Raw genomic sequence first — 21,576 nt, 5'->3', positions numbered from 1 at the left:
TGAGCATGTGCACAAGTGGCATTTCACTTGGGAAATGGTCACTGCATCAGCTTCTTAGAGGAAGCCATCACCACAAAAACAATGACAAACTACGGCGATGCATCAGGCGTCATAAGCCCAGGATTCTGCAGGAGCAATGCCTGGAAGCCGAAAGCAATGGGAAAGGGAAGAAAAGGGATTAATTGATTGACTGACTGATTGACTGATTGATTTGATTTGATTTGATTTGATTGATTTTGCTGGGAAGAGGGAAGGATAGAGGTAAAATGAATACTTCAGGCTTAGAAGCCGAGTATTGTTCTCCGGGCTATCAACATTCTTTAGAGCAATGGTTTTGACCAGGGGGTTATTTTGCTCCCCCCGGGAACATGTGACAATGTCTGGACACATTTGGGGGCTGTCACAAGTAGGGGTGACAGTGCTATTGGCATCTCATGGCTAGAGACCAAGGATGCTACCAAACATTCTAAAAAGCACAGAACGGCCCCCCAATGACAAGAATTATCTGACCCACGATGTCACTAGTGTTGAGGATGAGAAGCCCAGCTTTAGAGAAAAAGAAGTCTTGCCTTGTAAATATGCACAGGGCTTAGCAGGACCACTGGGTTCATGCCTTCTGCTAAGCTTCCAGAAGAAACTGAGGGCTAACTGGCCTCCTGTGGAGTGACAGACTTAAGTATGGTGAACAGGTGCCTAGAATGTTTTGTGATATCCATTAACCCTCAGTACAAAAAGGGACCATGCAGGCAGGACCCAGGCCTGACCCGAGAGACCCTGCTCAGCACCCACTTGGCCTGGGTCCCTCTGGACACCACGGTGCATCTCCCCTTTACTAGTAGGAACTCAGGACTTGGGCCACTGGTGGTGGCCCTCTGAGCAGACTCACAGCACAGAGCTGGAAGGGACCTGGGAGGTCATTGGGTCCCCCTGCTCCATGTTCGGAGAAGAAGGCACTGTAACCAAGGGAGGTGAACCGACTTGCCCAAGGCTGTAGCTGTGTATCTGCGTGGACTCTTCTGGCAAGTGGCAGGAAATCCTGCTCAGACTGGATCCAGCCAAGTGTTTTATACGGTATCCAGAACATCCAGGGTTCTAGCTTCAGACACAGCTGGATCCAGGGACCCTGACAATGTCATCAGGTTCATGTAGAAGCTCTTTCTTTAATGCCTCTTGAGAGGGAAGCTCTCTGGGGGACTCTGGGCATGTCTGTCCGTGTGTGTCTCTGTGTATGTTTACGCACATCGTAGGCCAAAACAATGAACATAGCAGAAGGTTTGAACTTGTGGAATGAATAACCCAAGCTTGCAGACAAGTCAGCCACTCTACCCGAGAGGGATTGCACGTGTAGGGCAATACATGAGACTGTTGTTTTCTTTCTTTTTTTTTAGTTTCTTGACACATAACATAACTTTCTCTAGAAAGCAGTATTTCTAGGACTGCACAAAACTGTGATCAGAATTATTTTCATGAAAAAAAAAAGTCTGTGTGGATAATCTGAAAAAAAAATGACTTAATATATCTACTCTCTTAAATGGTGAATGGAAAATAATCACTGATGTTTTTAGAATGCCATGGACCAGACACTGTTCTAAGCGTTGTCACATGGCCTAAGGAATTTAACCTTCACAGCAGCTCTTAGTAGAGTTAATGGATGAGGGAAACCAAGGCACAGAGAGGTTAAGTAACTTTCCACAGTCACACAGCAGGTACATAGGTGAGATGGAGTTTGAACCCAGGAAGTCTGTCTTCAAAGGCCAGTCCATTCATCATTTTGCCATTAAATGCTGTTATTATCCCCATTTTACAGATGAAGAGCAAGGACTGTTGCCCAGCCCAGATTCCATTGTGTTATATGAGGTATACCCAAGTCTCTCTCTTCCCCAGTTTTTCCTCTAGGGCAGAAATTCTCTCCTCACCCCATCCTGGTGCCTGGAACATAGCAGATTCTCAGTAGCTAAAGGCTGAAGTGGGGTCACTTACTGGGAGCCCTTCGAGTCCGGGGAGATCATTTCATTGATCGCCGGACCCCCTGTGCCTTAGCACTGAGCCTGCCTCAAAGAACTGGGGTCAGCAAATGGATGAAGAAGGAAGGGATTTTCCGGGTGCAGGAAGCCCTCCTTTCTTGGCTTTCTCGTGCTCTTCCTTTCCTTCGTGCCTTCAGCTCATTATTTCTACACAGTATTGGCTGCTAAGACACAAGGCCTCTACCTTCCAGACTGCCGATAGGAAAAGGTCAGCTAATCCTCTGTTCTGTGGTCTGTTTAACTTGGCCGGGAGGCGTTCCTCCGAATAGGGAAGGACGTTACCTGCTGTGTTCATTGGTGTTTAATGTGACTTGACCACCTTTTCAGTGATTGCACTTAAGGAGTAGATCAGCATAAATTCTGCCAGAACCTTGAAATATTTCAGCACATATAATTCAACCCCCTTTCATTCCAGCGGGGTTGATCTTTGAGGAAGATCATTGATTGACAAAGACCCCAGCTACATTTTTGCACTCACAAAATCACAGTCATCGTCAGAGAGACTCTCAGGGATCATCTGGTCCATTAGACGGGAAGAACAGTTTTTTTTAGATCACCAAAGTACAAATGGTATTTGATCACCATCAATTGAGTATTTCAGCAGCATCCGAGGGTGACGCAGATAACAAAGCATTCAGAGGAGAGGAGGCCCGCCCTCGGGTCAGCTGGGTCAGGGCTGAAAGACTTCCCGGAGGAAAAAGGCTGAAGCTAAACTCTCAGGGAGGGGTGGGATTTGGTAAGGCTGAAGGAGGGATGGTATTCCGTATTCTGTATTCAGGCATCCCAGCATGGGACACTTTACAAAGGTGCAGCGGTGGCAGGTGGAAAGTATGGTTCCAGTACAAGGGGCTGGCTTCAAGGGGACACATGTGAGGCAGTACAGCTGTGATGGGAGATTTGCAGGGTCAGAGTGGCCAAGAGTTTGGTTCTAGAGTCAGGCCTGGATTCAACTCCTAGCCACTCCCTTTGCTGATAGTGTGCCCTTGGCTCTTGGTGGATGATGAAAATGTACTAGGACTTGATCAGGGTCTTAGTTACACAGGTTGGACATTTGTGAAAACTCAACAAACTGTCCACTTAAAAATGGATGTTTTATTGTATGTAAATTGTACCACGAGAAAGTTGATTTTAAAAGGAAAAAAAAAAATCTCTTCATGCCCTGATTTCATCATCTGAATGTGGGAATAATAATAATGTCTATTTTACAGGAACAGTGTGAGGATCAACCAAGACGAGGCCTATAAATCGCTTAGCGTGATATTAGCTCAGTGTTAAGTTATGATTACTGTGGTTGTGTTGTGATTACTGTGGTTTTGTTATGATTGTGGAGAAGCTTAAAAGCCAAGGCTGAACACTTTGAACTTGTGTCTGGTAGATGCAGGGAGCCATTTGTTTTCTCTCTCTGTGTGTGTGTGTGTGTGTGTGTGTGTGTGTGTGTGTGTGTTAAGTGTGGTAAGACTACAAAACAAAATTTACCATTTTAACCGTTTTTAAAATATACACATTACTACCATTAAGTACCTTGACATTGGTGTGCAGCTACCACCACCATCCAAAACTTTGTTTTTAAAAGAGGAATTGGACAGGATAACCCAGAGGTGAGAGTGAAAGTCAAGGCAGACCTTCAGAAAGGTCGTTAGAGCAGGGCACTAGGGAGATGTTAAGGGGCTGAACTAAGGAGAAACCTACAGGGATGGAAAAAATGTATAAGAGAACTTAGGAATGAAGAAATCTAAAGACTTGGTAAATGTTTGAAATCTGGGACGTGGTTCTACAATGTAGCGGTTAGCATGTCTGCTTTACACACAAAAGGTCCTGGGTTTGCATGCCAGTAGAGCCATGGTCCATGGTCTACGGCCATGCCACCCTGAACAAGTCTGATGTCTGATCTTGGAAACTAAGCAGGGTCGGGCCTGGTTAGTACTTGGATGGGAGACCACCTAGGAAGACCAGGTGCTGTAGGCGTAAAAAAAAAGAAAAGAAAAGAAATCTGGGTTTAAGAAAGAAAGAAAAATCAAAAATGACTATGATTTCCAAGAAGAAATAAAAAGACATTTCAAGCTCTCCTTGTAAAGTGTACTTCTATTCCCAACATGCTATTTGGCTTGATATCTGGCTGTCTTAATAATACTTAATGCTGGTGAAGGCATGGTGCAATTGGCACTTATGTGTATTACTTGGGGCACAATCTTTAGAAAACTAATTTGGCAATACATGTCAAAAGCCATTTCAGAAGTGGTTCTTACTCCGATCCAGTGCTTCAACTTTTAGGAATCCATCCTCAGATTAATACAGATTTCACAGAAGCTACGTATATGTTGATATCCACGAACCTCACATTATCATCATCATCATCATCATCATCTTACAATAACCCCCAAGTGAAAGCAACTTGAATGTCCCTGAATAATGGAATAGTTTAATAAACCATGCCATTGACCCTTAAAAAAATATTTTTAAAGATGTGTTGTAGGGCTTCATGATGTAAGGAGGTACCCTTAGGTATTTAAAATATAATTTGACAGAAATTACATTTATATGCAACAATTAGGGAATTATAGGCCCATTGCAAAAGTGAGATCCACTCATAGAAGGGTCTCGTTCCATAGACTTTTTAATCATACTTTGCTCCAGCTACCCAGACATAGAGCTGGCCTGACTGTCATCACTGAAACTGGCAATGGCTGTTGGATAGAATGGATTGGAGAGAGTATCTTCTATCCACTTTGATAAGAATATTACTCCATCCAGACTGGAGGAATGGGCGCAGGTGGTGTCATAGTACTGCCTCCGGACTTCTCAGGCTATAAGATCAGAAATGATAGTGTCCAGGAGAGAGAGATGTGGATATTCACCAGGAGGAGGCCAACCCAGGAAGCAGTAACAGCCTTAGGAATCAAATTGGAACAAACACCCAAAGGAGTTAACTGCAGAATGAAAACAGCCCTTTCTCTTGGTGCATTTATGTTCATAAAGCTCTTCCATTTTCTTTATCTCTTCACAACAGTCCTTTGAGGGAGGCTGGCCAGGTATCATTGGCCATACTTCGTAGAGGAAGAAACAGGCATGGTTGGACAGGGCAATGTGCTTCAACAAGGACGAGGGGAGAAAAGTCACTGTCACGTTATTAGCCACATGCACTTTTTCCAGGACTGCACTAGGAGCTTTTAAATAAAAGCTTGCCTCACATCGTTCGGTTTTCACAATCACCCTGAGCTGTTGATAGGTCCCTTTTGTAGATGAGGAGAGAGGCTCAGAGAGACAGAATCACTGGCCAAGACCACACAGCTTGCGAGAGGCGCAGTCAGGATTAGAACTGAGAGCTGCCTGACTCCAGAGCCTGCTGGGGGTCATTGTTGCATAATAACACTGTACATCAGAGTCGGGGGCCTCTGTGGCCGAGGAATCAACCTGCCTCCAAGACCAAAGATAAGGAGAAGACCAGCTCTCCAAGGTTCATTCACTCATTCATCACTTAGGCGCATAGCTCCTTAGCCCCTTGCCTTAGCACCTTGGTTGTCCTGTGGATGAGAGCAGGTCCACACTCCCTGTCTTCAAGCTCTGTTCTTCACGTCCGCTCACAATGTTAATAAATAGCAGGGAATGTGGTCCTGGAAGTGTGCAGTTTCCTTTTAAATGCTTTCGTTCTGTCGTTCACTCATTCACTCATGTATTCATTCAACAAACATTATGAGCCAAACATTCTCTTTGTACCAGACCTTGAGCTAAGAACGGTCACTGCCGGTTAAATGGAGCCCAGTTCTTGCCCCCACAGAGCTGTCAGTGTTAATGATAAAGCACTTCATCCAGGAATGGGGTAGAGCCGTGGTGCTAGCCTGTTGGCATCCAGGGGCCTTGGGGAGAGAGGGTGGTAAAAAGGAGCCAAATTCTCTGAGGAGAATTTACATAGTTCTGTTTCTGAAGACCTTGAATGAGAATTTAGATTTTGAGAATAGAAAGACTCTCTTCCCACCCTGCCCCTTTCCTGTTATGCTTCATGTTCACCTCCATCGACTGAAACCTCCTAATGATCATTTATGGACCCCACACTATTTTCTCATCCGAAAAATGAGGGTGATGCTGTCAACCCAAGTGCGGCCTGTGCTTATCCTCTCTCTGTCCTACAGATGGGGAAGCTGAGGACCAGAGAGACGCGAGTGCTTTGCCCAGGGTGTCCCCTGGGAAGGTGGAGAGAATGGCAGGATGGCCCTTCTAGGCCCCAAAGCTGGCCCCTTCCCCGCCGTACCCCATTATCTCTCTTAACACCAGTGACACAGGCGCCATTGTCCACAAACGCAGAGAAAGAAGCTTCAGCCAGGCCCACACTTCCTCCCACTTTGGTGTCCTGTGCCCAAGCCCTAGACTGTCCCCTTCCCTGTCCGCTTGCTGTCCTCTTGCTGTCCTCTCTTCATCCTCCCCCCTGAGAGGTCTGCCCAGTCCTTCTAGAGGAGGCCAACCAACCACACTCAGCACAACCAAAGGAAAACAGCGTGGTGGTTTAAACAAGCACATTTTGGGGCAGCCACAGGGAAGAACCTTGTGCTGACTTCCCTGCTTATTTGTTAGCTCTGTGCCCTCGGGCAACCACTTGTTTTCCTAGGAGATAACCTGGCGGCCTCCAGCTGCTGCTGCAGAGTGAGCTCAGTGCCCAGAAGGAACCCTGGGCTAATGAGTGTCACCCAGAGTCAGTGTTTAGTTGGTATTGTTTTCCCAGTGCTGCTGTTAGGATCAGAATATTAGACAAACAGGAAGCATGTTAACCCCCAGGGCTGGAGAGATGAGCAGAGCTTCCCCAGGGCCAAGCCATATAAGAAGAGAGTCCTCTTCCATCATAATAGGACACAGAGGGAAAAAGCGAAGCTGCAGCCCAGAGGAGTCACCTGGGGACTTAGCCAGCTCTCAGAGAAAGACCGGGAGTGGATTGGCCTTTCCCTGCCGAGCCTTGGCCCTGTCCCTTCACTGTGACGGACCGGGGGAGCTGTCATGCAGAGGAACATGGTGTGGAACATGGAAGGTCCTGTGAGGCAGGGCGTCCCCGATGGGAAGTCAGGCCAGAGCATGGAGGCGGGTGCCTGAGGACACTTGCAAGCAGTATTTTCCCAGTAAGCAGAACCTGCACCCATCAGCAGAGCGGCTCAGCCTCAGGACAGCTCCTCCTTTCTGGGGAAGGAAAAGGGTCTGGCGTTTCTTGAAAACCCACCTACGCCTAGTATCTTTCTGTACGTGGGTTAAATTGTCTTCCTCCCCGAAGTCCTGACCCCCAGAACCTCAGACTGACACCTTGTCTGGAACTAGGGTCATTGCAGATGTAATTAGTTAAGATGAGGTCACACAGGAGCAGGGTAATTTAGACGCAGACACACGTGCGCCCAGGGAGAACGCCATGGGACGATGAAGGCAGAGGTCGGGTGAGGCTTCTCCATGCCAGGGAAACCAGCAGAAGCTAGGGGCGAGGCCTGGGACAGCTTCTCTGTCACGGCACTCAGAAGGAACCAGCCCTGCCAGCGCTTTGATCTCAAGCATCCAGCCTCAAGAACTGAGGCAATAAATGTCTGTTGTTGAAGCCACTGAGTTTGTGGTACTTTGTCATGGCAACTCTAGGAAACTGAAATAGTATGTTACCCTCTTAGACCTCACAACAAGCCTGCAAAGGGAGGTATTACTATCCACACTTTACAGACGGAAGAATCGAGGCTCAGATTGATCAGGTGACTTGTCCAAAGCCACACAGTAAGCAAGAAAAGAGGGTGCGGTGGGCCCTGCTCTGTCCAGCTCCAAGCGCACAGACAGTGTGGGTTGCACGTGAGCACAGCATCTTGGGTCTTGGTTGGAAGCAAAAGAGAGCCGAGAAGCACTGTGAGATTCCCTGGGAAAACGCTAGGCAGCTGGGACTCTAGGCCTACAGACTGCGTCCTGCCAGGTCCTTCAGTAAGGGGGGCTGGGACAGAAAAGTCAGGACTAGCCCAGAGGTATTGAGCTGAGTCACTGGTGAGGAATCTGGAAAAAGTCAAGGATAAGGAGCCAACCAGAAATCAGAGGGAGCCCCTCAGCCAGCTGACCAAAGGCCAGGGGCCAGAGGCTTCTCTGGCCTGAGCTGGGTGTGGCCAGGAAGTCAAGTGACCCCAGCTCTAAGGCTTGGCCTTGCAGGAGCCAGGAGCCAAGAGGGCATTGGAGTGTCCACCAGACGCCTGAGTAAATCCGCCTCTGGGTCTCTTTCATGTTCTCCTGTGGGTTTTCAAAGCCTGGGCCTCTCCCGCACTGTTCTAAATACCGGGTTATTCCCAGCAGGGCCCCCTCTTCTCCTTGCCACCTCTCTAGGGCTCCAGTAGCTGTCCCCAGGCAGCACCTCCCCTTCCTGCCGAGCTCCTTTCCTCTGCGGCTCCCGCTCCCTTTCCTGTACCCCGCAGATCAGGGGAGCTCCTCTCTCCTACAGCAGGGCCCCGAGGGTCATTCTTAATCAAAGCATGGAAAGATGGCATCGCAGTCCCCTGGAGCCTGCAAAACAGGACTTTTAACTCCGCCTCCTGCCAGGGGATTGTGGGGGGACTCTGGGGAGCTGTCGCTAACGGGGGAAATGCAGAGGTAGAGAACAGGCTGGTTGTCGCTTCTCAGGACCCAAGGGAAGGCAGGGGGTGGCCAGGACCTCTCTCTGGAGTGTCTGCACTTCTAGCTGTCCTCAAGAAGGCCACCTCTCCGTTGGTGACTGGGAAAGGGGAGTGGAAGGGTGACATGACATGTTTTGCAGGCAGCAGAGCCAAATAGCACTTGGGGTTTAATTACATTTTGCCTTAGCCATTGCCTCCTGCTGGACCAGGCTTAGGAGAAAGCCAGGCTCACTGGCTCAGCCACACTGTGGTATTCCTCTGTTTGTGTGCTCTGCAGGTATACCAGACTCAAGGCAGGCAGCAATGGAGGACTCAGGGACCCGGCCAGACCCCCACATGCTTGGAGTGATGGCCAAGGAGGCCAGCCCCAGATGGTGAAGGGCCTGCAGGAGGCCTGCTTCTGCCTACTCCTGTGTGCTAGTTGTAGGCCTTGTCCTGGGTATGACTAGAACAGGGGGGCAGCCATCCTTGGACCCCCCATCCCTGACAGGGTCCAGAGAGTCATCAAAGTGGCTAGAACTGGCTGCCCCCCTCAATTATCACCTCCCAAGGCTCCGCCACAGTCACCTCTCAGGGGCTCTGCTCTGTGAATACCCCCTGAACTTGGGGGAGTCCCTTCCTGTCTTCAGCTGGTATTTGAGGCATCAGCTCCTAACGTCCACTTCCCACTGGGTAAGCCAGGCAGCTTCTCACTGTGCCTGACACAGTCTTTTACAAGCATCCGGGTCCTGGGGCTCTGGGTTCCAGCGCCGCTTCGCTCAGGTCCCATAACTCTTCCCTGCCTCTGTGTTCTCATCTGTAGAATGGAGATAATAACAGTAGCTACTTCTTTGGTTATCGTGAAGCTTAAACGAGATAAAACTCAAAGTATTTAGAATAGCGCCTAGTAAATACTAAATGAAAGTTAACTGTAAGATGGCGATGACGAGGAGGATGGATGGCTCTGTTCCCACAATGCTGCCACTGTCATGTCACATGCTATTATTACTGCTCTGACTATCGATGCCATGAGTACTGCAGCTACTGTTTGTGCTGGTTCTAAAACCACCATTAGGAGAGACATCCCCCCCCACCCCCAGGATGTGCGTAGCGGTTACAGTTTATAAAGCTTGGGATACTTCACTGGCTCCCCACTGGACTTCTAAAATGTTGATGTGGTGATCAAGGGTTTACCCGCTAGAGTTCTGCCTCCCGCCTTATCCCCAGGCACAGCCTGCTGCCCTGCACGTCCGCCAGGACGCACCTCTCGAACCTACTTCCCTCCTCTAGCCAGACCAGATCCTTCTTCCTTTTTTATTAACTCCTTCCCTTTTTAAAAATCACGCATTCCTAAAGACTCAGCTCAAATGTCATCTGTTTGATGAAGTCTTCCTGGGCTGGGGAGAGATGAAAATGGAAAATAGGAAGTCAGGTTTTGATCAGAAGTGAGGACTTGGGCATCCAGGAGGCAGTAAAAACTCCCGATGAGATGCTGAGAACTGGACTGGGAGAGAAGCCAAAATTAGCATCTGAAGCAACCAGATCTGCCTCTGAGTGTCTTAGATGAATTCTGCTGAGCACCTTATAATAAGAAACACGGGTTATTGAGTGTCTCGTGTGTACCAGGTACTCTTCAGGTGTGGGTACACACACAACAGCCCTATGCTATTCCTATCACCCCACTTTATGGATGAGGACGCTTAGGCACCGAGAGATTCATTCATGTGTCAAGAGAGTTAATAGAGTTAATAGGTGACAAAGCCTGGATTTAAACCCAGCAGTCTGGCTCCAAAGCCCACGCGCCTAACCACTGTTCTGTCTTACTGGATCACATTATCCTTTCTATTTCCCTTAGCCCTCTAACATCTTCCCTTCATTCTGCTCAATCCAACCCTTGCCCCTAGTCATGAACTGAGGGTGGTGGGGACCAAGTCATCCTCTACTCATTAATTTATTAATTTAGCAAATATTTCATGCCCACCACCTGAATATATAAAATGTGTGAGTACATGGCAAGTACTCTGGACAGTGCCTGGTACATGGTGAGCGTTAGTTTGCACCATCATCACCATCTGCTTCTTCATCAGCATCATCAGCAGCAGCAGCAGCAGCATCACGTCCCCTGCACAGAATCTGGCACTAAGAATATTTTTGGTGAATATTTTGTTGAATAATGGATGACAAGGCATTTCTCAAAATCACTCGCATTGCTAGGAGGGACAGCTTTTCACTGTCAGAAGATCGATATTCTGATTCTCTGAGTCCCCAGAGAAGCCATTTGTCACCCATCTCCATCCCCCAGGATGCATCCTCCCTTCTCCTGGAAGTGGGTCTTTCCCACCTGCTGAGCAGAAGTAAATCCCCCTCCTCACGCCGGAACACGGAGCCTGGCCCCTCTCCGTAAGGTCCTCTGCTTTCTATCTGCGTCAGAAGGGCCTTGAATCTGAAGCACATCCTCGAAGCAGAAGACAGTCTCCAAGCAGAAACAGGAAGCAAAGGAGGCTGGGGCCATGAGGAGAGCAGCACCAGCCACAAGATCACTTCTTCAAGGGGCTGCAAGGAATGAATGCCAAGAGTGTTTCTGAAAATAAAATGCTAGAAACAGCGATCTAGCGGCAGAGAGAAGTATCTGGAAGAACTGAGGAAGAAAGCTATGAAAAATGGCATCTCGCCATCTCTGTCTCTGCATTAAACACTGGAATTCACCCACAGAGAAAAAGGCAAAGGCTGAAGAGAGGTATCCTGACTGCAAGCAGATCCTAAGTTTTAAAGTGAAACGAGATGTCTGGATTTCTAGAAAGAAAAGTGATGTTCATTTCACAATGAGTCCCGCAGGCCCCCAGCACCCTGAGGAGCTGTGTAAGGCTCAGCCTAATTATAGGGAGCATTAGTTTCCTGTGGCTGCTGTAACAGATTACCACAAACTGAGGGGCCTAGAACAACGTAAATTTGTTCTCTTATAATTCTGGAAGTCCGAGTCCCAGATGAGTCTCATATTGCCAAAATCCAGTGTCAGCAGAGCTGTGTAGCTTTCTGGTGGCTCGAGGGGAGAATCAAGCCCTTTCCTTGCCTTTTCCAGCTTCTAGAGGCTGCCCCCATTCCTTGGCTCATGGGCTCTTTCCGTCATCAAGGTCAGCTATGGCCTGTCAGGTCTTTCTCATCACGCTCCATCACTCCGACACTGAGTCTTCTGCCTTCCCTTCTTCCATTTAAAGGAGCTTGTGGTTCCACCGGGCCCACCCAGGTGATCCAGGATCATCTCCTTATCTTAAAGGCAGCTGATGAGCAACTTTAATTTCACCTGTTACCTTAATTCCTTTCTCCCTGGCCATGTAACTTAACAAGGGATTAGGATGTGGGCATCCTGGGGGATCATTATTTTGCCTAACACACAGCGTTAAGAACTTAGTATTGCATTCTGATTCTTTCAAAACTGGTAACTCCTGCCGGGAACTGGAAGTGCTTTTCCATTATCCAGAAATGGAGTTAAATCAAATTAGTGTGACCTCAAGTGAGTTATTTAGCCTCTCTGGTTAAACATTTGTTTTGTCATTTCTAAGATAAAGGGGTTAGCTGTAAACTTTCGTAAGAGGGACCATGGCTTCACCACCTCATGCCCAGGGTCTGGCACATAGTGTAGGTACTCAGGAAGTGTTTGTTCTCAGTAGGGAGGGGCTGGATTTGTGGCATCTAACCCTTCCCAGATTTCAACGTCTGTGATTTCATGACTCACTGGTTCTAAATAACAGACCATCAACTTTCCAACTGGATATTCCTATCTGTTGAGAAACTTCTCCCAGGCAAAGTGTGTCATTTTTCTCATACATACATACATATGATAAATGGATAGATAGGCAACTGTGAGTGAGGGGTGTGTATGTATACCCATACCTGTGTGTGCATACACATGTGTGTGCAAACTTCACATAGTAAGAATATTCACCTAACTAGCAACCGGGCCCTCCGGACAAAGACTTTCTAACAAACTGGCTTACAAATTCACCCTAACAAGACAAGGACCATTTCTTTGTTATGGAGCCTGCTGCCCCTGAGACCAGGCTCTTGTGCAGCGCGTGGCCAAGTGGCTTCCGGTGAGGGAAGACCATTTGGATCCCCTCCCTTGAGATTTGGCTTGGCTGGTGAGCTTCTTCCTCCTTCCGGTTAATTCTTGGTTCCCTAGAGGGAGACTGCTCCCACCCAGTCTGCATTGCCTTCATCCACTTTTCACTACGTCGTCTTGGGGGTTCTTCCAGGCAACTAAGAATGATTCTTTCAGATTCTTTTCTGAGCTTTCTCTCCATTATCTCTGACTTCTGGTTACTATTAGTGTGGTGCTTAACTTGGGAGACAAGGTTGGTTCAAGTCCCAGTTCCCACGTGTATGAGCTGCGTGGCCTTGGGCAAGTTGCCAAAGGCTGTGAGCCTGTCACCCTTCCCCCCCACTCCCACTCTATAAGAGTCACCTCCCTGCCCTACTGAGACTACAGGTCTGTGTAAACCATGGGTCCTCCATCCTGGCTGCGTCTGAGGATCCACATTATTTTTCACAAGCACCCAGGTGTGACTGATGCAGGCAGCGAGCAGACTTTTTACTCTGGAGGCTCTGTTCCCACCCACCCAGCCACTTCCGCCCCAGGACCCAGCTGCCATCTTCTCTCACCCAGACGACCGCAGCCCAGATCATCTCTCTGCTCCCCTAAGAGCCTTTACGTGGCTCTTGGTTAATCTTAGCATAAAATCCAGGCGTTTTTGACATGCCCACGGCTCCTTTCCTGACTTGGCCCCTGCCTTTCGTTCCGAGCAGCACAAACTCAGAAGCCAGACATGCTAAGTTCCAGTCCCAGCTCTGCCCTTTCCCAGCTGTGTGACTTCAGGGAGGCAACCTGTCCTCTCTGTGCCTCGGTTTCATCATCTGTCAAATGGTAACAATAATAATGCCAACGGCAGAGGAGTTTGGTAAGGTTTAAGATGGTTAATACGTGGAAAGCACTTATTGCCATACGAAGTCCTAACTGTTGTTTTCATCAGTATCATTATTATTATCTTGCCATTTGCTGAATGGACTTGGAAGCCGCATAAGTCACGCTGCTGTGGGGAGAAGAGGGAGGCCCGGTCGCTTGGGGAAATGTGCGGCAGTTAGCTGAAGGAGGGAGCATTTGAGTTGTGCCTTGAAGAATAGGTGGAGTTGCTCCCTGTAAAAGCCGAGGGAAGGGCACTCTAGATGGGAGGAACCGCATGAGCGAAGGCGTGGAGGTGGGGAGTCCTTTCAAGGAAAGCGAGTCCTCTGTCACTTTGGGAGTGGTGTGAAATTCAATTGGACAGTTAGGTTACAGGAAGGTCACAGAGGTGCTTAAATGCCGGCTTAGGAAGATTCAATCTCATCCTCTAAGGCAGTGGGAAGCCATGAAAGTCATTGCAGTGGGGAGAGTGGTCATGGGCTCAAAACTTTGGTCTAGGTGGTAAGAGACTTTTAAAGTCATAGAGAAATCAGTCCTAGGGCTGCCGAGGCAAAGTACCACAAACCATGTGGTTTTAAACAGCAAAAAATGTATTCTCTTGTAGTTCTGGAGGCCAGAAGTCCAAAATCAAGGTGTCGATAGGGTTATTTACGACTGGAGGCTCTGAGGCTGAATCTGCTGTGCTCTCTCCTAGCTTCTGGCGATGGATACCGGTCCTTGGTGCTCCTTGGCTTGTAGATACATCACTCCAGTCTCTGTCACTGTCTTCACGTGGTCTTGTCTCTTTGTCTCTGTCTCAAATCTCCCTCGGCCTTTATATTATAAGGACATATGTCATTGGATCAAGGGCCCACCCTAAATCCAAGATGACCTCATTTTGAGACCCTTCGTTACATCTGCAAAGATCTTTTTAATCAATATGGTCACATTCACAGTTCCAGGGATACAGACATATCTTTTGAGGGGCCACTGTTCAACTTTCTGCAAGAAAGTGGCTATAACAATAGCCACTGTAACAGTGGCTATAACAATTATATGTCTACACTTAAATACCAAATTCCTGGGATCAAACAGGATAGAACTTTCAGAAGTGCGGAAGTGCCATGGAATCCTGAGTCATTTGTTTTTTTGTTTTTTGTTTTTTTTCCCGTGGTTCTCTTCTATAAAAATAAATGTGGTGTGTGGGGACCAGGCTTGGTGGCGGGGCCGGCGGAGGGGGGCGGGGGGTGAGGGCAGCGCGGGTTTGGCAGCAACTGTGATTCGGGTTAACTCAGAGGTTCTCAACCCGGATGCACTTTAGAATCACCGGGGGGAATGTTGAAAAAGCACCCGTACATGAGCCCCACCCCAGAGATTCTGGTTTCATTGGTCTGGGATGGGGACCTGGTTGGTGTAGGTACTTTTAAAAACTCCCCAAGTTATACTCATGTGCCGTGAAGGTTGGTTAACCCACAGGTTTTCCATGGGGGCGAAATAGCAATGAGGGGATGAAAATGGTTGTTGGGAGATAAAAAATAAAAATAAAAATTAAAAAACCTTTAGTTATTACAATAATTTGTGACCCTCCCAAGGGCACAATACGTAAACAGATGCACAGTGTGTCATCTACGGTATGAAAATTTTGTGGGGTGGGGTGTTTTAAAAATATATTAATAGAAAATCTGAGGGACAGTGAAGTCAACAGATCAAGAAACAATTGCCATGGAAAATATAGTTCGTTAGTCTCAGTTCCCAAGATGAAGGGGTGTGCCACAAGGAAGCACGGGGCGGGGGTGGGGGGCAGGTGTCAGGAGGCAGAGGAAGAGGGAGACCTGTGGGCAGGAGCCTGTACTGTGATTTCCTGTGAAGGAGCTGGAGAGGCAGGGCGAGCAGATTTAGGATTGACTGGTTTGAATCATTTTAAACAGCTAGGGGGAGGCGTGGGGACTGTCCTTGGTTGTATGATACCTGGTCAGGGGTGATTAGAGCAGGTGGATAGTGGTCTGGAGCTGAGAGCCTGATTAAGGAGGTGGTTGTGAATGTGGGCTCAGGACTGGCTGATTGGCATCGGCAAAGTGCACTCACTGGCGAGTTGTTTGCTCTCTCTAGGAACTGGCTAACCTCGGTGGGGCAGTCCCTACAGAGTCAACAAGGCCCCGATGTCAAAACATCAGCATACAGAAAATAAAAGACATGGTGAATATAGTGGAGGTGGGGGGTGGGGGGGGCAGGATGGAAGAAAATGTTCAAAAATTCTCCTTGGTGAAGAGAGGGCTATAGTTAAAAAGAAAAAAGAAAAAACGTTGAGAAGCATTGAGTTACAGCAGGGCTGTTTCATATATTCTTTGATAGCGCTCCCAGAACAGGTGCCAGGAGAGAGCATCTCCCCAGAAGCATTCTTATCGAGGCGTATGGCTGGATAGGGCCCCTCTTCACCAGCAAGGACCACGTGTTCACTTCGCCGGGGGCCCAAGGCCTTATCGAAAGTGCAGTACCGTTAGACAGCAGCAACAAACAAGAATTTAGAGTCCTCTCGTGGTTTACTCTGCTCTGTAATCAGCAGCTGAATTTAGCCTAATGGGTTTCTAATGTTTTTAAAAGCCAATTTAGTAATCTTTGTACAGTAAACCCTCACTTAACATCCTCGATAGGTACTGCGACTTTAAGCAAAAGGACATATAACGAAACCAGTTTTACCATAGGCTAATTGATAGAAACAAGAGGTAAGTTCCTACGGCATCTCATCAACATTATAATAGAATGACAATGAAACATTTTTCAAGGACCTGCTGTATTTTTGATGGATTGTGAAAGCCCTATTAATTATTTGTATCGGTGTACACATGCATAGCTGCAAATGGCAGATTTATGCTTGTGCGTGCCATTAACATCTAAACTATATTAACAGCAGCATTTAGCTACATCTCAAAATGTTAGCCTAATCTCTACGCCTGTAGACACTTGCCTCTGTCATTATATACCGTCAGCCATAGGGTATTTCAACTTATTAAACATCGAGTAAATAGTTCCTCGCTATGTCATATCAAGTAAGTGATAGGTTATAGTCACTAGGCTGTTTAAATTAAAAATAATCAGTCTTTGAAGACTTAGAATACCATTAAATCTACTTAACACTAAAGCTCGGTTCAACGTGATCTAATCTTTCTTGGATGATTCAGGATCTTACAGGCCTTGGGGGCCTTTGTTATGAATATTGATGATCCTCATGCTCTTACTCTGCAGAAGAAGTTCCACTGGAAGGAGATTTCCAGTTGGAAGTCTGCCAGGTACATGGGCTTCTGCTGTAGAGGGTCCCCTCACTGTTACCTGGAAGTGGCTTCTAGACATCCTAGGGATGACAAGTGTGTGAATATTTGTCTTTGGCATAAAATGCTCCAACAGCTGGCATGAAATCTCCCTGTTTTGAGGCCCCTTTTATTTCTCTAACAGAAAAATTTTCAGTGGGGGTGTTAAGGTGTTAGTAACACTTTTCTTTAAAACTTCTAATCTATCCTTTTCACCAATAACTCTACCCAGGAGTCATTTATTAACTTGTGTTTCAAGAGAGTCTCAGTGAGACACAGTGGAATTGGAGAGTTGGCGACAGGGAAGGATACAGCTAAATTTGTGTTAGGGCACATATGTATATTTACATAATGAATGCAGAGGTTTCCTTGAATGGACAGATATCTCCTTACCACCCCTGCTGTCCATCATCTCCTTCCCTTTCTAGTGCGATAACCTTTACCATTTGAACCATATTCAAGTACTTAATGATTCAGAATTAAAATTAACCTGGGAAATAGCTAAAAATAGCCTCAACATACCCTTTAAAAAGAAAAGGCAAAAACTGATAGAATCGAAAGGAGAAATGGGTGAATTTACTATTAGAGTTGGAGACTTCAGCACCTGCTCTTTCAGAAATGGACACATCTGGCAGTCAGAAAACTAGCAAGGACATAGTTAATTCAACAACACCATCAATCAACTGGATATAATGGATATCTATAGACTGCTTCATCCAGCAACAGCAGACACACACTCTTCTCAAGCTCACATGGAACGTTTACCAAGATAGTCCATATTCTGGGCCATGAAACACCCCTCAACAAATGTAAAAGAATATAAAACATACTGTGTCTGTTTGCAGACCACAGATGCAAAAATCCTCAACAAAATATCAGTAAAGATAATCCCACAGTTATGAAAAAACATTATACCCCATGACCAAATAGGGTTTATTCCAGTTGTACAATGGTGGTTCAACATTAAAAAAATTAATTAATGTAATCCATCACATCAGCAGCCTAAAGAAGAAAAATTATGCCAATCAATAGGTGAATAAAAAGCATTTGACAAAATCTACCCATTCATGATAAAAAAAAAAAAAAAAAAACCTCAGGTAAACTAGGAATGGGGGAGCTTCCTCAACTTGATAAAAAAAAAAAATCTAAAAAAAATCCTACAGCTAACATCTACTTACTGGTGAGAAGCCTGAAGCTCTCCCTTTAAAATTAGGTACGATGCAAGGATGTCCCCTCTCAACACTCCTTTTCAACATCAATACTGGAAGTCCTTGCCAATGCAGTAAGGCAAGAAAAGGAAATAAAAGGTATACAGACTAGAAAGAAGAAAGAACACTGTCTTTGTTTGCAAATAACATGATCATCTATGTAGAAGCAACAACAAAAAGGTATACAGACTAGAAAGAAGAAAGAACACTGTGTTTGTTTGCAAATAACATGATCATCTGTGTAGAAGCAACAACAAAAAAAAACCCTCCTGGAACTAATAAGCAATTATAGGAAGGTTGCAGATTAATAGGCAAAAATCAGTTGCTTTCCTCTATACCAGCAATAAACAAGTGGAATTTGAATTTAAAAATACAATGCCAGTTACGTTAGTAGCCCCCAAATTAAATACTTTGGTATAAATATAACTAAACTTGTATAAGATCTATATGAGGGAATCTACAAAAAAAAAATCTATAAAATCCGATGAAAGATATCAAGGAAGAACTAAACAAATGGAAAGATGTTCCATGTTCATGGACAGAAAGACTCAATATTGTCAAGATGTCCTTTCTTCCCAACTTCATTTATAGATTCAACTCAGTCTTAAAATACCAGCAAGTTATTTTGTAGCTACCAAAAAACTGATTCTATAGTTTATATGGTGAAGCAAAAACTCAGAATAACCGACACATTTTTGAAGGAGAAGATTTGGGGGCCTGATACTACCTGATTTTAAGACTAATATAAAGTTACAGTAATCAAGACAATGTGGTGTTGGCAAAGGAATAGACAAGTAGATCAAAAAAATGGAATAGACAGCCCAGAAATAGACCCTCCCCCCATAAATATAGTCAACTGATCTTTGAGAAAAGAGCAAAAGCAATACAATGGAGCCAAAATAATCCTTTCAATAAATGGTGCTGGAACAACTGGGCACCCATATTTTAAAAATAATAATTCGTTACCCTTTAGTTTAGTAAAAGACGGTCCTCTATATATAAAAACCTGGATATATGGGTGGATAAATTAATTTAGATTGCAATTATTCAAGGAAGATGCATGGGCACCTTGAGAGAGAACAAGACTCCATTTTCCAAAAAGCTGCCTCTTCGTTATTTTACCCTGGCCTATTGACATGTATTAATTGAAATGTCAGACCATTTCTTAACTCAGAACATTCTAACACACAACTTCCCTGTCAGTTACACCCAGGGCTGAGTTTTATCGCCACCACATGCCACTATGCACAAAAGTGTCACTGCTGTGTAGGGAGCAAGGGTGACGCTTGTCAGAAAATTTCCAAAGGGTCACAACCCATGCTCCCAGGGGCCAGATGATCTCTAAAATCTGACCAACCTCTGACATTTCCACAGCTACCCAAGACCTAGCTAGCGGTCTAAAATACCATTTTATTACTGAACCCCTTAGGAGGAATCATGGACTGAAGCAGATGTTCACAAGCCTTGCAGGACTCCAGGCACTCCTCACTGCAGAGATACGGAAAATAGGAAAATGAGTCTTCCTCTCCTCTTAAGCCCTTATGAGATGGATGTAGCTCAAGACTCTATGGGGAAGTTGTAAGTATAATGCGATAAAGGCAGACCCTGGGAGAGGAGGGAGGGCAAAGGAGATAACCCAGGATCTGTAAGGATATTTGACAATACTCCCCAGTGATGGGGGAGAGGAAAGACCAAAAGAAGCATAAGCCACCATGGGGCTTAAACAAGACTTTACCTTGTAGGAGGTGGGGAGAGAGAGGAGGGAAGCCAGCTTAGCGACTCTACTTGGGTGTCAAACAGGTACCTCCAGTTGAATGTGACCAAAACTAAACTCTTGATCTTTTCCCCAAACCCAACTCTCCTGTAGTATTTCCATTTCAGTAAATGATAAATCCATTCTTTCAATTGTATAGGTCAAAAACCTTGCAGTTACTCATGGGTCCCCTCTTTTTCTTACATCCTACATGCGATTAGCAACTCCATTGGCGTTATATCCACTTTATATTGAAAATCGTTTGTGTACCAGCTCCACCACGACTACTTGGGTTCTACCCTGGCTACTCCCTATAGTCTGGTCTCCACCCACGAGCCTGAGTGACCCTCCGAAAAGGTCAGATCACATCCCTTCCCTGCACAGAACACTCCAGTGGCTCTCATCTCGCTCAGAGTAAAAGCCAGAGTCGAGTCGCCCATGAGGCGCTACCCCATCTGCCCTCACTGCCTTTCTGACCCTTTTGCCTACTACTTTTCCCCTCACTTTCTCCGCTCCTGCCTCCAGCAAGCCAAGCCCACCCCCTCAGGGCCTTTACCCTTGCTGTCCCCTCTGCCATTCTGGATTTTCCCTGAGATATTAGCCTGGCTTTCATACTCACTTCCTTCAAGACTCTCCTCGATGTGACCCACTCCCCAACCTCCTTTCCTGCTCTGTTGTTCTCCGTGGCACTTACTTGCCAACTGGCTTCATATTCTAATTATGTCCTTGGAGCACATGTACCAAGATGGCAAGGATTTCCGGTGTTTTGCTGCCGGATCTCCATTACCTGGCACTGTGTCTAGCAACGAGTGGGTGCTCAGCTGATGCTCACTGAAGGAGTGAATGAGCGGAGTATTCTGCCCTTTGTTTCTTCGTGGTCCTTTAACAGTTGATTTTCTTACTTATGCTGCTATCAGGGTTAGAGCCAAACCATTGCCATGCTGTCTCTGTGCACCCTGTACCGTGCACAGCGCCTTAATGACAGCATGGCTGCCTCTGTGCCCTGCTCTCAGCACCAACATTCTCTACCCCAGATTTTAATCAATTCCTCTTGCTCCTGAGCTGACTGTGGGGGGAGGCTGGCTGCATCTGGCTAATATGGATAGGACAGCCCGAGAGGTCACCTTGGGCCACTTCCTCTTTTGTGACCCTCTCCCCCACCCCGGTCCCCACCTCTTTCTGTTTCAGCACCCAGCAGGCATGCCGGGTCTGGTTTCCTTGTTGTAAGGGATCTCCCTCTGGACTGGGAGCTTCCTAAGTACAGGGCGTGCTGCTTCTTTGAGTCTGGGGAAATTTCAGTTGGGCCTTGAAGGATGAACATGAACTTGCTGGGCGCTCAGCAAAAATGGAGATAACAATGTATAGAGATAGTGAGGGAAAGGAAGAAATGGAGATCGTGGCTGAAGACCTCTTTCTAGAATTTTGGCTGTAAAAGGGAGAAGACAGAGACACACAGTAGCTGGAAGGTGAAGGTTTGGTTTTTAAGTCCAAATCCTTTTTGGCCCAATGCCCACATTTCTCTGTGGTCCACCCTGCTTCCCAGTCCAGCTTCTTCTCCCACCTTCTGTACCTTCTGTTCTCGTCTTGCACCCTTTGTGCCAACTACTTACCGATATGCACAGCGCATGCCTCTGGGCCTTTGCTCTTCTTTGTAATTTCCTTCCCTGATGATGATGATGATGATGATGATGATGGTGATGATGGTGATGATGGTGATGGTGGTGATGGTGATGGTGATGGCGGTGATGGTGATGATGGTAATGATG

At 46.5% G+C, this 21,576-nt stretch overlaps 1 protein-coding gene and 1 pseudogene across 1 annotated transcript in view; both read left to right on the top strand.

Annotated features, from left to right (window-relative positions):
* Window positions 1-21,576, top strand: part of BTBD11 (BTB domain containing 11) — a 262,548-nt gene that overhangs the window by 131,097 nt on the left and 109,875 nt on the right. The gene's annotated exons all lie outside the window — the stretch shown is intronic.
* LOC112481924 lies at window positions 3,874-3,989 on the top strand (annotated as a pseudogene).

The sequence above is a fragment of the Pteropus alecto genome, unplaced genomic scaffold, assembly GCF_000325575.1.
Source record: "Pteropus alecto unplaced genomic scaffold, ASM32557v1 scaffold94, whole genome shotgun sequence".
In the NCBI taxonomy this organism is placed as follows: Eukaryota; Metazoa; Chordata; class Mammalia; order Chiroptera; family Pteropodidae; genus Pteropus; species Pteropus alecto.
The sequence above is the reverse complement of the archived record's forward strand: the minus strand, read 5'-3'. Positions and strand labels throughout refer to the sequence as shown.